Consider the following 13,178-nt stretch of genomic DNA (forward strand, 5'->3'; position numbering starts at 1 on the left):
GCCATGCCACGGCCCTGGCCCGCATGCCTTGCCACGGCGTTGCCTATCGTGCCATGCCTTAGCCTTGGCCAACATGCCGTGCCACGGCCACGGCCCGCATGCCATGCCACCGCGTTGCCCAGTATGCCAAGGCCGGAATGCCATGCCACGGCCTCGGCCAGCATGCCATGCCACGGCCTCGGCCCGCATGCCTTGCCACGGGGTTGCCCAGCATGCAATGCCACGGCGTCGGCCCGCATGTCTTGCGACGGGGTTGCCCAGCATGCCATGCCACAACGTTGCCCAGCGTGCCATGCCTTAGCCTTGGCCACCATGCCACGCCACGGCCTCGGTCCGCATGGCATGCTACAGCGTTGCCCAGCATGGCAAGGCCGAAACGCCATGGCACGGCCTCGGCCTGCCTGCCATGGCTCGACCTCGGCTAGCAAGCCATGCCACGGCTTCGGCCCGTATGCCCTGCCACGGCGTTGCCCGAAATGCAATGCCACGGCCTCGGCCCGCATGCCTTGCCACGGCGTTGCCCTGCATGCCATGCCATAACGTTGCCCAGCTTGCCATGCCTTAGGCTTGGCCAACATGCCATGCCACGGCCTCGGCCCGCATGCCATGCCACAGCGTTGCCTAGCATGCCAAGGCCGGAATGCCGAGCAAGCACCGGTTAGCGCGACTGCACGTAACTAAGGCAACGTGCAAAACTTTCGAGGGACATACTTTTCGCAACAAGCTTCCACTTGGAAAGCATAGACGGCTCATTCGCAAATCAAAGCCAACAAAATGGCAATTACCCGAGGGACATGCTTTTCGCAAGGCAGCTTCCACTGGGGAAGCACCGGCAACTAGCTTGTAGGCAAGTCAAAACCAACCGGATGGCTACCAACCGAGGGGCATAAATTTTCGCAAGGAGCTTCCACTAGGAGAGCGCAGGCAACTCGTAGGCAAGTCAAAGCCAATCGAATGGCAATTAACCGAGGGACATAACTTTTCGCAAGGACCTTTTCCACTAGGGAAAGTGCAGGCAACCTGTAGGAATCCTGCGGATGATGAAGAGGAATGCACCAGTGGAGTTCGCTGCATAGGCAAGGATCCGTCCAACTCGCACAAACCCAACACAACTCATGCGCCACGACGTACACTACGTACCAGCTGCCCGAAATGAATCACACCCCGCAGGACTAAGAAGCCCGACGAACGTGAGAAAGCACCGGTTAGCGTGACTGCAAATAACAAAAGGCAACAGGCAACTTTCGGGGGACATAACTTTCGCGACAACCTTCCACTGGGAAAGCCCAGGCAGCTCATTCATAAGTCAAAGCCAACCAAATGGCAATTACCCGAGGGACATGCTTTTCGTAAGGCACCTTCCGCTAGGGAAGCGCAGGCAACTCGAAGGCGAGTCGAAGACAACCTAAAGGGTATTTACCCGAGGGATATGGAGGAATGCAGTAGTGGAGTTCGCTGCACAGGCAGGGATCTGTCCAACTCGCACAAACCAAACACAACTCACGTGCCACGACATACACTATGCACAAGCCCCCCAAACGAATCACCCCCCGAAGGACTAAGAAGCTCGACGAACGTGCGAGAACATTTACAGAAGCCGAGTAAGCACCGGTTAGGGCGAATGCAAATAACAAACGCAGTAGGCAACTTTCGAGGGACATACGTTTCGCAACAAGCTTCCACTAGGAAAGCATAGGCAACTCGTTCGAACGTCAAAGCCAACCAAATGGAAATTACCTGAGGGACACGCTTTTCGCAAGGCACCTTCCACTGGGGAAGCGCAGGAAACTAGCTTGTAGGCTAGTCGAAGACAACCTAAAGGAAATTACCCGAGGGACATGGAGGAATGCACCAGTGGAGTTTGCTGCACAGACAGGGATCTGTCCAACTCGCACAAACCAAACACAACTCACGCGCCACGACATACACTATGCACCAGCTGCCCAAAACGAATCACCCGTCGAAGGACTAAGAAGCCCGATGAACGTGCGAAAACTTTTAGAGAAGCCGAGCAAGCACCGGTTAGCGCTAATGCAAATAACAAATGCAACAGGCAACTTTCGAGGGACATACTTCTCGCAACAAGCTTCCACTAGAAAAGCACAGGCAACTCGTTCGCACGTCAAAGCCAACCAAATGGCAATTTAACCGAGGGACATGCATTTCGTAAGGCAACTTGTACAATTACTCGAGGGACATGGCATGCTTGCCAAGGCCATGTCATGATATGCTGTTGGCCAAGGCCAGGGCATGCCATGCTGTTGGACAAGGCCGTGGCAAGGCATGCTGCTGGCCAAGCCGTTGGCATGGCATGATGCTACCCAAGGACGAGGCGTTGGCATGGCTTGCTGATGGCAAAGGCTTCGGCATGGCATGTTGCTTGCCAAGGCCGTCGCATGCATTGGCATGCTGCTGGCCAAGGCTGTGGCATGACCTGCTGCCGGCCAAGGCCGTGGCATGACATGTTTGCCAAGGTCGGGCATGGCATGTTGCTGGCCAAGGCTTTGGCATGGCATGGTGCTGGCCGAGGCCGTGGCGTGGCATGCTGTTGGCCAAGGCCGTGGCATGGCATGCTGCTGGCCAAGGCCGTGGCATGGCATGCTTGCCAAGGCTGGGGCATGGCATGCTGCTGGCCAAGGCCATGGCATGGCATGCTGCTGGCCTAGGCCGTGGCATGACATGCTTGCCAAGGCTGGGGCATGGCATGCTGTTGGCCAAGGCAGGGGCATGGCATGCTGCTGGCCAAGGACAAGGCATGGCATGCTGCTGGCCAAGGCTGGGGCATGGCATGCTTCTGGCCAAGGCTTTGGCATGCCATGTTGCTGGCCAAGGCTGGGGCATGGCATGCTGCTAGCCAAGGCCGTGGCATGGCATGCAGCTGGCCAAGGTTGGGGCATGGCATGCTGCTGGCCAAGGCTTTGGCATGCCATGTTGCTGGCCAAGTGTCATGGCCTTGGATTTTCTGAACCAACCCTCAGTCTTTCCAAGGCAACCGTGTGGCCTTAGATGCTTGTAGCACGCCATGCTTGCACCTAAGTAAGCCTTTTGTGGAAGGGAGCTAGGGGATTGCATACACAAGAGAGACTTGGAGAATGTTATGCTTATATTGCTTGAATGATCTACAATGCTTGGGTTTACTTGGGTGGTTTGGCCAAATGAGGGCCTCCCCTTTATATATCCTGACAAAGATTATTCCAGAACTACTATGTTGGAGAGTGTTCTAGACACTTCCCCTTAGCTAGAGTATTCTAGGACTATTCTAGTATGTACATATCTAGAAGATTCTATAAGTGCTTCTAACTATATACAAGTTTCTACAATGCTCCAGGGAGTTCCAGAAGCTTCCAGCATGCTCTACAATCTCCCAGGGCTTTCTAGTTCCACCATCCCCTTGACAGCTCTAGAGAGTTCCAGAACCGTCTAGCATTCTTTATGGTCTTCATACTTTCTCAAGTCTTCCAGGAGCTTCCAAGCCATTTCAATAGTCTCCTTTTCTTGAGACTTCCTTTTTGTAGGTTATTCTACCTTAGTAAGGCAGCGGGGCGTGACACAAGGCTGTGGCATGGCATTATGGCCAAGGCCGACGTGCCACCGCCACCACCGCGGGCCGCCACTCAACATATCTCGTGCTTGGCTATGTAGTTTCGATGCCACAAGCCAAGCAGTGGCATGTGCCAAGCGCCCGCCTAGGCAGAGACGTGGCTTGTGGCCTGGCCATGCTGGCCAGCCTTAAGGGAGGTGCCCTCCCCTTATAGTAGCTTGTTAAGCCCTTTTTCATCTGGTAGGAGGAAATATCACCTATGCTCAAGGAGTCATAATGGAGTTTTTTTAAAAAGTAACGTTTTTTTGCAAGAATTTTCAACATAAAAGTTGAAGGAAATAATTAAAGACACCATAAAAAAATTGAAAAAAAATATTTGGCCACCAAAATATTTTATTTTAATTTATTTCAATTTTAATACTTAAAAAATAATAAAAAATACTAAAAATAGTCAAAAAATTATAGAAAAATTCCAATAATTATAGGATGAGGCACCAGTAATTATAGTAATTTTTTTAATTATTTTTTTATTTTTTATTTATTTTATTTTAATTTTTATGGGTAAATAAATAATTAAAAATGCGAATCACACTACGAAGGACTAAGAAGCCCGACGAACGTGCAAAAACTCTTTGAGAAACCGAGCAAGCATCGGATAGCGCGAATGCAAATAACAAACGCAACAGGCAACTTCCGAGGGACATACTTTTCGCAACAAGCTTCCACTGGGAAAACACTGGCAACTCGTTCGCAAGTCAAAGGCAATGAAATGGCTATTACCCGAGGGACATGCATTTCGTAGGGCAACTTGTACATAAGTCAAAGCCAAACCTAATGGAAATTACCTGAGGGACAGGATTGCTTGCCAAGGCCATGGCATGCGATGTTCTTGGCCAAGGCCAAGCCATGCCATGCCACACTGCGGGACAAGGCCGTGGGAAGACATGCGGTTGGCCAAGGCTGTGGCTTGGCATGTTGCTGGCTTGGCCAAGGCTATGGCATGGCCAAGGCTGCGGCCTTGGCCTTGGCGGGGCTGCCTCGGCTGTTATTCTTAGCGCGACTGCAAATGACAAAGGCAACAGGCAACTTCCGCAGGACATAAATTTTGCAACAAGCTTCCATGTTGCTGGCCATGGGCGTGGCATGCCATGCTACTGGCCAAGGCCGGGGCATGGCAAGCTGATGGCCTTGGCCTTGGCCTTGGCATGGCTTGCTCCTAGCTTTGCTTGGGCATGGCATCCTGTTGGCTTTGCCTGGGCTGCCTTAGCCTCGGGATGGCATGCTGTTGGCTTTGGCTGGGCTGCCTTGGCCTTGGCATGACATGCTGCTGGCCCTGGCCTTGGCATGGCATGCTGTTGGCTTTGGATGGGCTGACTTGGCCATCGCATGGCATGCTGCTGGGCTTGGCCTTGGCATGGCATGGCATGCTGCTGGCTTTGGCTGGGCCGCCATGGCCATGGCATGGCATGCTGCTGGCCTTGACCCTAGCATGGCATGCCGCTGGCTTTGGTCGGGCTGCCTTGGCCTTGGCATGGCATGCTGCTGGCCTTGGCCTTGGCCTTGGCATGGCATGATGCTGGCTTTGGATGGGCTGCCTTGGCCATGGCATTGCATGCTGCTGGCCTTGGCCTTAGCATTGCAAGCTGCTGGCTTTGGCTGGGCTGCCTTGGCCCTGGCATGGCATGCTGCTGGCTTTGGCTGGGCTGCCTTGGCATTGGCATGGCATGCTGCTGGCCTTGGCCTTGGCATGGCATGCTGCTGGCTTTGGCTGGGCAGCCTTGGCCACAGCATGGCATGCTGCTGTCCTTGGCCATGGCCCGGCATGCTACTGGCTTAGGCTGGGCTGCCTTGGCCTTGGCCTTGGCATGGCACGCTACTGGCTTTGGCTGGGCTCCCTGGGCCTTGGCATGGCATGCTGGTGGCCCTGGCCTTGGCATGGAATGTTGCTGGCTTTGGATGGGCTACCTCGGCCATGGCATGGCATGCTGCTGGGCTTGGCCATGGCACAGCATGCTGCTGGCTTTGGCTGGGCTGCCTCGGCCGTGGAATGGCATGCTGCTGGCCTTGGACTTGGCATGGCATGCTGCTGGCTTTGGTTGGGCTTCCTTGGCCTCGGCATGGCATGCTGCTGGCCTTGGTCTTGGCGTGGCATGCTGCTCGCCTTGGCCTTGGCATGGCATGCTGCTGGCTGTGGATGGGCTGCCTTGGCTATGGCATGGCATGCTGCTGGGGTTGGCCTTGGCATGACATGCTGTTGGCTTTGGTTGGGCTGCCTTCGCCGTGGAATGGCATGCTGCTAGCCTTGGCCTTGGCATGGCCTGCTGCTGGCTCTCACACTCACACTCACAAGTGCTTCACTCTTAGAGCTCTCTTGGATCTCCAGGTCTCTAACTGCCTAGCAAATGACACCCCTCACCCTTATATAGTCATCCCCCTCCTCAATGGACGGCTGGGATCGTTTTGATCCAAGGGCTACAAACTCTCATCTAGAACTCTCCCTAGAACTATCTAGGACAACTACCCTTCCTACTACATTCTAGAACTGTCTATGCTAGTGTAGTACATGGTAGGCTTCTCCAGGATAACTAGGATGTTCCAGACCCATCCAGACTCCTCTGGACACTCCAAGGCTCTTCCACATTCCGGAATCTTCCAGGCCACTCCGGACCCTTCTACCATGTTCTAGAGTCTTCCAGTATACTCTAGCCCGTTCTTGCACCTTCCGGAACCTTCCAGCACATTTGGCCACTTCAAATGCTGCTCCTCGTGTCACAGAAATTCCCGGGGAGTGACACTTGGCCATGGCATGGCATGCTGCTGGCCTTGGCCTTGGAACGGCATGTTGCTGGCTTTGGCTAGGCTGCCTTGGCCTTGGCATGGCATGCTGCTGGCCTTGGCCTTGGAATGTCATTCGGCCGGCTTTGGCTGGGCTACCTTGGCCTTGGCATGGCATGCTGCTGGCCTTGGCCTTGGCATGGCATGCTGCTGGCTTTGGCTGGGCTGCCTTGGCCTTGGCATGGCATGCTGCTCGCTTTGGTCGGGCTGCCTTCGCTGTGGCATGGCATGCTTCTGGCTTTGGGTAGGCTGGCTTGGCCTTGGCATGGCATGCTCCTGGCCTCGGCCTTGGCATGGCATGCTGCTGGCTTTGGCTGGTCTGCCTTGGTCATAGCATGGCATGCTGCTGGCCTTTGCCTTGGCATGGCATGCTGCTAGCTTTGGCTGGGCTGCCTTGGCCTCGGCATGGCATGCTGCTGGCCTTGGCCTTGGCATGGCATGGTGCTGGCATTGGCTGGGCTACCTTGGCCGTGGCATGGCATGCTGCTGGCCTTGGCCATGGCATGGCATGCTGCTGGCCTTGGCCTTGGCAGGGCATGCTGTTGGCTTTGCCTGGGATGCCATGGCCTTGGTATGGCATGCTGCTGGCCTTGGCCTTGGCATGGCATGCTGCTGGCTTTGGCTGGGCTACCATGGCCTTGGCATGGCATGCTGCTGGCCTTGGCCTTGGTGTGGCATGCTGCTGGTTATGGCGGGGCTGCCTTGGCCTTGGCATGGCATGGCATGCTGCTGGCCTTGGCCTTGGCATGGCATGCTGCTGGCTTTGGCTAGCCTGCCTTGTCCGTGGCTTGGCATGCTGTTGGCCTTGGCCTAGGCATGGCATGCTGCTGGCTTTGGCTGGCCTGCCTTCACCATGGTATGGCATGCTGCTGGCCTTGGCCTTCGAATGGCATGCTGCTGGCTTTGGCTGGGTTGCCTTGGCCTTTGCATGGCATGCTGCTGGCCTTGGGCTTGGCATGGCATTCTGCTGGCTTTGGCTGGGCTGCCTTGGCCATGGCATGGCATGCTGCTGGCCTTGGCCTTGTCCTTGGCATGGCATGCTGCTGGCTTTGGCTGGTCTGCCTTGGTCATAGCATGGCATGCTGCTGGCCTTTGCCTTGGCATGGCAAGCTGCTGGCTTTGGCTGGGCTGCCTTGGCCTTGGCATGGCTTGCTGCTGGCCTTGGCCTTGGCATTGCATGCGGTTGGCCTTGGCCTTGGCATGGCAGGCTGCTGGCTTTGGCTGGGCTGCTTTGGCCTTGGCATGGCATGCTGCTGGCCATGGCCTTGGCATGGCATGATGCCAGCTTTGGCGGGCCTGCCTTGGCCGTGGCATGGCATGATGCTGTCCTTGGCCTTGGGATGGCATGCTGCCAGCTTTGGCTAGGCTACCTTAGCCCGGGCATGGCATGCTGCTGGCCTTGGCCTTGGCATGGCATGCTGCTGGCTTTGGCTAGGCTGCCTTGGCCTAGGCAGGGCATGCATCTTGCCTTGTCCTTGGTATGGCATGCTGCTGGCTTTGGCTGGGCTCCCTTGGCCGTGGCATGGCATGCTTCTGGCCTTGGCCTTGGCATGGCATGCTGCAGGCTTTCACGGGGCTGCCTTGGCCTTAGTATGGCATGTTGTTGGCCTTGGCCTTGGCATGGCATGCTGCTGGCTTTGGCTGGGCTGCCTTGGCCTTGGCATGGCATGCTGCTGGGTTTGGCTGGGCTTTCTTGGCCGTGGCATGGCATGCTGCTGGCCTTGGCCATGGCATGGCGTGCTGCTGGCCTTGGCCTTGGCATGGCACGCTGTTGGCTTTGGCTGGGCTGCCTTGGCCTTGGCCTTGGCATGGCTTGCTGCTGGCTATGGCTGGGTTGCCTTGGCCTTGGCATGGCATGCTGCTGGCTTTGACTGGGCTGCCTTGTGTCACGGACTTAGACTTCGCAAGCCTACCGTGCGGCCTTAGATGCTTTTCAACCCTCTTTGTTGCCCCTAAGTCAGCCTTACCCACTCAACGACACTAACACACACAGTTTAGGTGGAAGAATGCCACTCAACCACACTAACACACACAGTTTAGGTGGAAGAATGCCTTCACTATACAAGTTAACTTTTACAAGTGTAGTCGTGCACAAAGCTTACAAGGCTCTCACACTCACACTCACAAGTGCTTCACTCTTAGAGCTCTCTTGGATCTCCGGGTCTCTAGGTGCCTAGCAAATGAGACCCCTTACCCTTATATAGTCATCCCCCTCCTCAACGGATGGCTTGGATCGTTTTGATCCAAGGGCTACAAACTCTCATCTAAAACTCTCCCAAGAACTACCTAGGACAACTACGCTTCCTACTACATTCTAGAACTCTCTATGCTAGTGATGTACATGGTAGGCTTCTCTAGGATATCTAGGATGTTCCAGACCCATCCAGACTCCTCTGGACCCTCTAAGGCTCTTCCACATTCCGGAATCTTCCAGGCCACTCCGGACCCTTCCACCACGTTCTAGAGTCTTCCAATATACTCTAGTCCGTTCTTGCACCTTCCGGAACCTTCCAGCACATTTGGCCACTTCAAATGCTGCTCCTCATGTCACAGAAATTCTCGGGGTGTGACACTCTCCCCCACTCAATTCCGTGACGCCCTCGTCACGTAGAAGTATATCGAGCCACCACGTCTCGATATGATCTGTGTCCGCTTCTGCTGGCTTGCCTCCTCTTTGCCCTTGCCATGTCACACCCCAAACTTGCCCCTAAAAGTTCGGGTATGACCCATTCAGAAAGAGACATATAACCTGGTGTATATAGCATATGGGGCCTTATCGGAAGCGTAAAATATTAAAAGAATAATAAGCTAAACAAACTCCATTGAGCTATTTCTAATATGCCAGGATCTCAACATCACATGCACCATAATAGACCGATAAAGTCCAAAAATATTCCTTAGCAGTACTTATACACAAAAACAGATACAGACCCAGCCCTATAATCGGGCATGTAACAAAAAAAACTGTTGAAGTTATATACATTCAACCTTGGAAGGATAGCCAAGAAGTAAGCCAATTATCTTAATAAACTTCACAAAATAAGTGGCCTCGTGAGTGCTTGGATACATGAACGTTGACAAAAGAAACCGGGCGTCATGGGTTAGGATTGACCACCTGGTTGGTTGCCTACAGAAACAGACATAACAGAGAGTGAGCCGGGCTCAGTGAATAGTAATACATAAATGAAACAATGCTCAACTTGAAACATGACATTTATCAATACATATGGAGATGCAGAGGTCACATAGTTAGCTTGATTCTGTGCTCATCCTATAACGGCCTTAGGCCCAATCTTGAACATAACAGTTGGCATATCACATCTTAAATCATAATGGCTTGAAGCCCTTGAACATGGTGGCATAATGCCCTTGAACATGGTGGCATGATGCCCTTAAACATGGTGGCACAAGGCCCTTAAACATGATGGCACAAGGCCCTTAAACAGAGTGGCGTTACGCCCTTGGATATTTTGGCACTAAGCCCTTGAATATACTTATACGAACTCAAGAGGTGTCTCACACGGATTCTAGAGGTGGCTCACGTCGTAGCACTTAGTTTCGTGGAGCACTTTGTTTCATATCATAACAACTTATATTGAATGGCCGTAGGCCCAGAGTCTCATAGAAGGAAGGTATTTTATCTTTCCCATTTCTTTCTTTACATACTTGGAACATACTTGAACATTAACATACATACTTGAAATATGAACATAGTTGCATACTTGAAACATTAACATAGTTGCGTAAACGAAATGCTAATGAAAATCATTAGCCATATGTAAAGCGGATAATGATATTACTACTCACAGTGTTGTGATGATGTGCTTGTTCCTCCCGGAGTGTGCCTTGCACACATTCAACCTTTACAATTTAGTTTCCTTTTTATATCAGATTACTTTCTGTTTCGTTTTATTTCGAAGAAATTTATACATATTAAAAGGCATCAAATACATATTTCGACAACATTAGAGGGTTCTACACGCAAAACGGAGCGATCCACATTTTTCAGCATGGGCCGCACGTGCGGCTGTGAGCCCCGCAAGTGCGGCAAGCTCTCCCGCACGTGCGGAAAAATGTCCCGCACGTGCCTTTTAGACAGTGGCCAAGCCCCTGTTTTCCACCATTTCCCGCACGTACGGCCATGACTCCCGCACGTGCGGCAGCACCTCCCGCACGTGCGGCCATGACCCCCGCACGTGGGGCGATTCTGCCCAAAATTGTCCGAAAATTCTTGCAAAATCCCACCTTTTGGAAAACATGAACAAGGCTCAAATTTACATTTTTAGTTGATAATACATAGCCTAAAATTCATGTTAACAAAGGCTTCAAATACATACATTAAACTAGATAAACACTAGTTCTTGAATTCTTAACCATAATCAAATTTCTTTTTTTTTTTTTTTTTTGCATCAACATCACATATACCATCACATATATATATATATATATATATATAAGGTAAGTTCTTCATGATCTTTCATGAGAAAGTAAGAAATCAAAGCTAATTTCTCCACATACATACATAAGCAACTTAGTTCAAACTCATCCAATGGATAAAACATGATCCAATTACACCTTGGGTTCAATTATCATGGTTGTATCACCCTCAAATTCAAGAGAGGAATTATAAAAGATAAACAAACTTACCTTGAGTTGAGATCTCCCAAAGTCTCTCTCTAGGTTATTCAATCTCTAGCCTTTATTGAAACTCCCTTCTCATTTCTCTCTACTCTTACTATCCTTTTCCAGGGAATATGTTGAACTAAGTCCAAAGCTTAAAGAACACATACATATTTATAAGAGCTATAAGAGCTAATAAGACAAAAGTCAATCGTTTAAACATCCAAAATTGAAATTTCCCAAAAATGCTTAATATTACCTAAAAATTATGCTGATCACATGTATAAAATCAATTTCAGATAATTAAGCCTTTAAGGCCTCCAATTTCGATTCAAACCTTCTAATGTAACAGATACTTTTCTTGTTGAACAGATAGACAACCTTAATCATATGGTTCACTTACTTAATTTAAATTTCCCATAGGATTTCACAGTAAGCATTCAAATCACAAAATAGGATCTGAAAATATAACAAAGACCATGTACGAGGGTCGGGTTATTACACTTTCCCCCCCATAAATAAGTTTGGTCCCTCAAACTTGTTTTACCTTAGGGTAGAAACAAATGCGGATACTGATGTTGCATTTCCTCATCTCTTTCCCAAGTTGCGTCGGTTCCGTAATGTTCCTGCCATTCCACTTTTACCATTGGAATTTCTCGGTTTCGTAATTGTTTCACTTGCCGATCCAAAATGCGGATTGGTTTTTCCTCATAAGTTAACTTATCATCTAGTTCAATCTGGTGATAATCAATAACATGAGACGGATCCGCAAGATACCCCCGAAGCATAGAGACATGAAACACATTATGTACTTGGCTCATATGTGGCGGAAGGGCAACCCGGTAAGCTACCAGACCCACCCTTTCCAAAATTTGAAAGGGACCAACGTAGCGAGGCGTTAACTTCCCCCTTTTCCTGAATCTTGGATGGCCTTTCATCGGAGTAACTTTTATAAAGACGTGACTGTCCACTTCAAATTCCAAGTCTCTCCGTCGGTTATCCGCATAACTTTTTTGTCTACTTTGAGCCGTTTTTAATCTTTCCCGAATAACTTTGACTTTTTCAGTTGTCAACTGAACAATTTCAGGCCCTAGCAAGGATTTGTCTCCAACTTCAGCCCAACATATGGGAGAACGACACGGTCTTCCATACAAAGCTTCATACGGTGCCATTGCAATACTTGAGTGGTAACTATTGTTGTATGCGAACTCTACCAGCAGTAAATGGGTTTCCCAACTTTCTTGAAACTCTAGCACACACATCCGGAGCATATCTTCCAGAGTTTGTATTGTTCTCTCGGATTGACCGTCAGTTAAGGATGGAAAGCTGTGCTGAACTTTAATTCTGTACCCATGGCTTCTTGTAAACTTTGCCAGAATCTGGAAACGAACTTCGGATCCCTATCCGATACAATTGAGACCGGTACACCATGCAGTCTTACAATTTCATTCACATAAATGACCGCCAGTTTATCTGCATTGTACTGAATCTTCACTGGTAGAAAGTGGGCGGACTTAGTCAATCGGTCGACAATGACCCATATAGAATTCATACCCCGAGGTGTCCGTGGTAACCCCACAACAAAATCCATGGTTAGATGTTCCCACTTCCATTCCGGGATTGGAAGGGGTTGTAATAATCCTGCTGGTCTTTGATGCTCCGCTTTCACTTGCTGACATTGCAAACACTTAGAGACAAATTCTGCAATCTCCTTTTTCATGCTTGGCCACCAAAAATTTTGTTTCAAATCCTAGTACATTTTAGTACTTCCCGGATGCATGGAAAATCTTAAGGCGTGTGCTTCTTCCATCAATTTCCATTTAAGTTCCAACACATTGGGGACACATAATCGATTTTGAAATTTGAGTACCGAATCCACTAAACTGAACCCCGATTTTGGTTTTGTCTCTAACTCATCACATACCTTCTTTAGAATGTCATCCTCCATTTGATGTGACTTGATCTCTTCAAGTAAAGTTGGTTGAGCCATTACTACTGCTAGTACTGTTTCCTATCCATGTATCTTAAACTCCACACTCATTTTATCCAATTCACTTACCAATTCCTTTTGCTCCGTAAACAGGTTGGCCAAATCTCCCATATTTTTCTGACTAAGAGCATCTGCAACCGTGTTGGCCTTACCAGAATGATAATGGATCTATAAATCGTAATCTTTAATTAA

This window comes from Camellia sinensis, chromosome 13 (assembly GCF_055761805.1).
Source record: "Camellia sinensis isolate YWXY chromosome 13, ASM5576180v1, whole genome shotgun sequence".
Classification (NCBI taxonomy): Eukaryota; Viridiplantae; Streptophyta; class Magnoliopsida; order Ericales; family Theaceae; genus Camellia; species Camellia sinensis.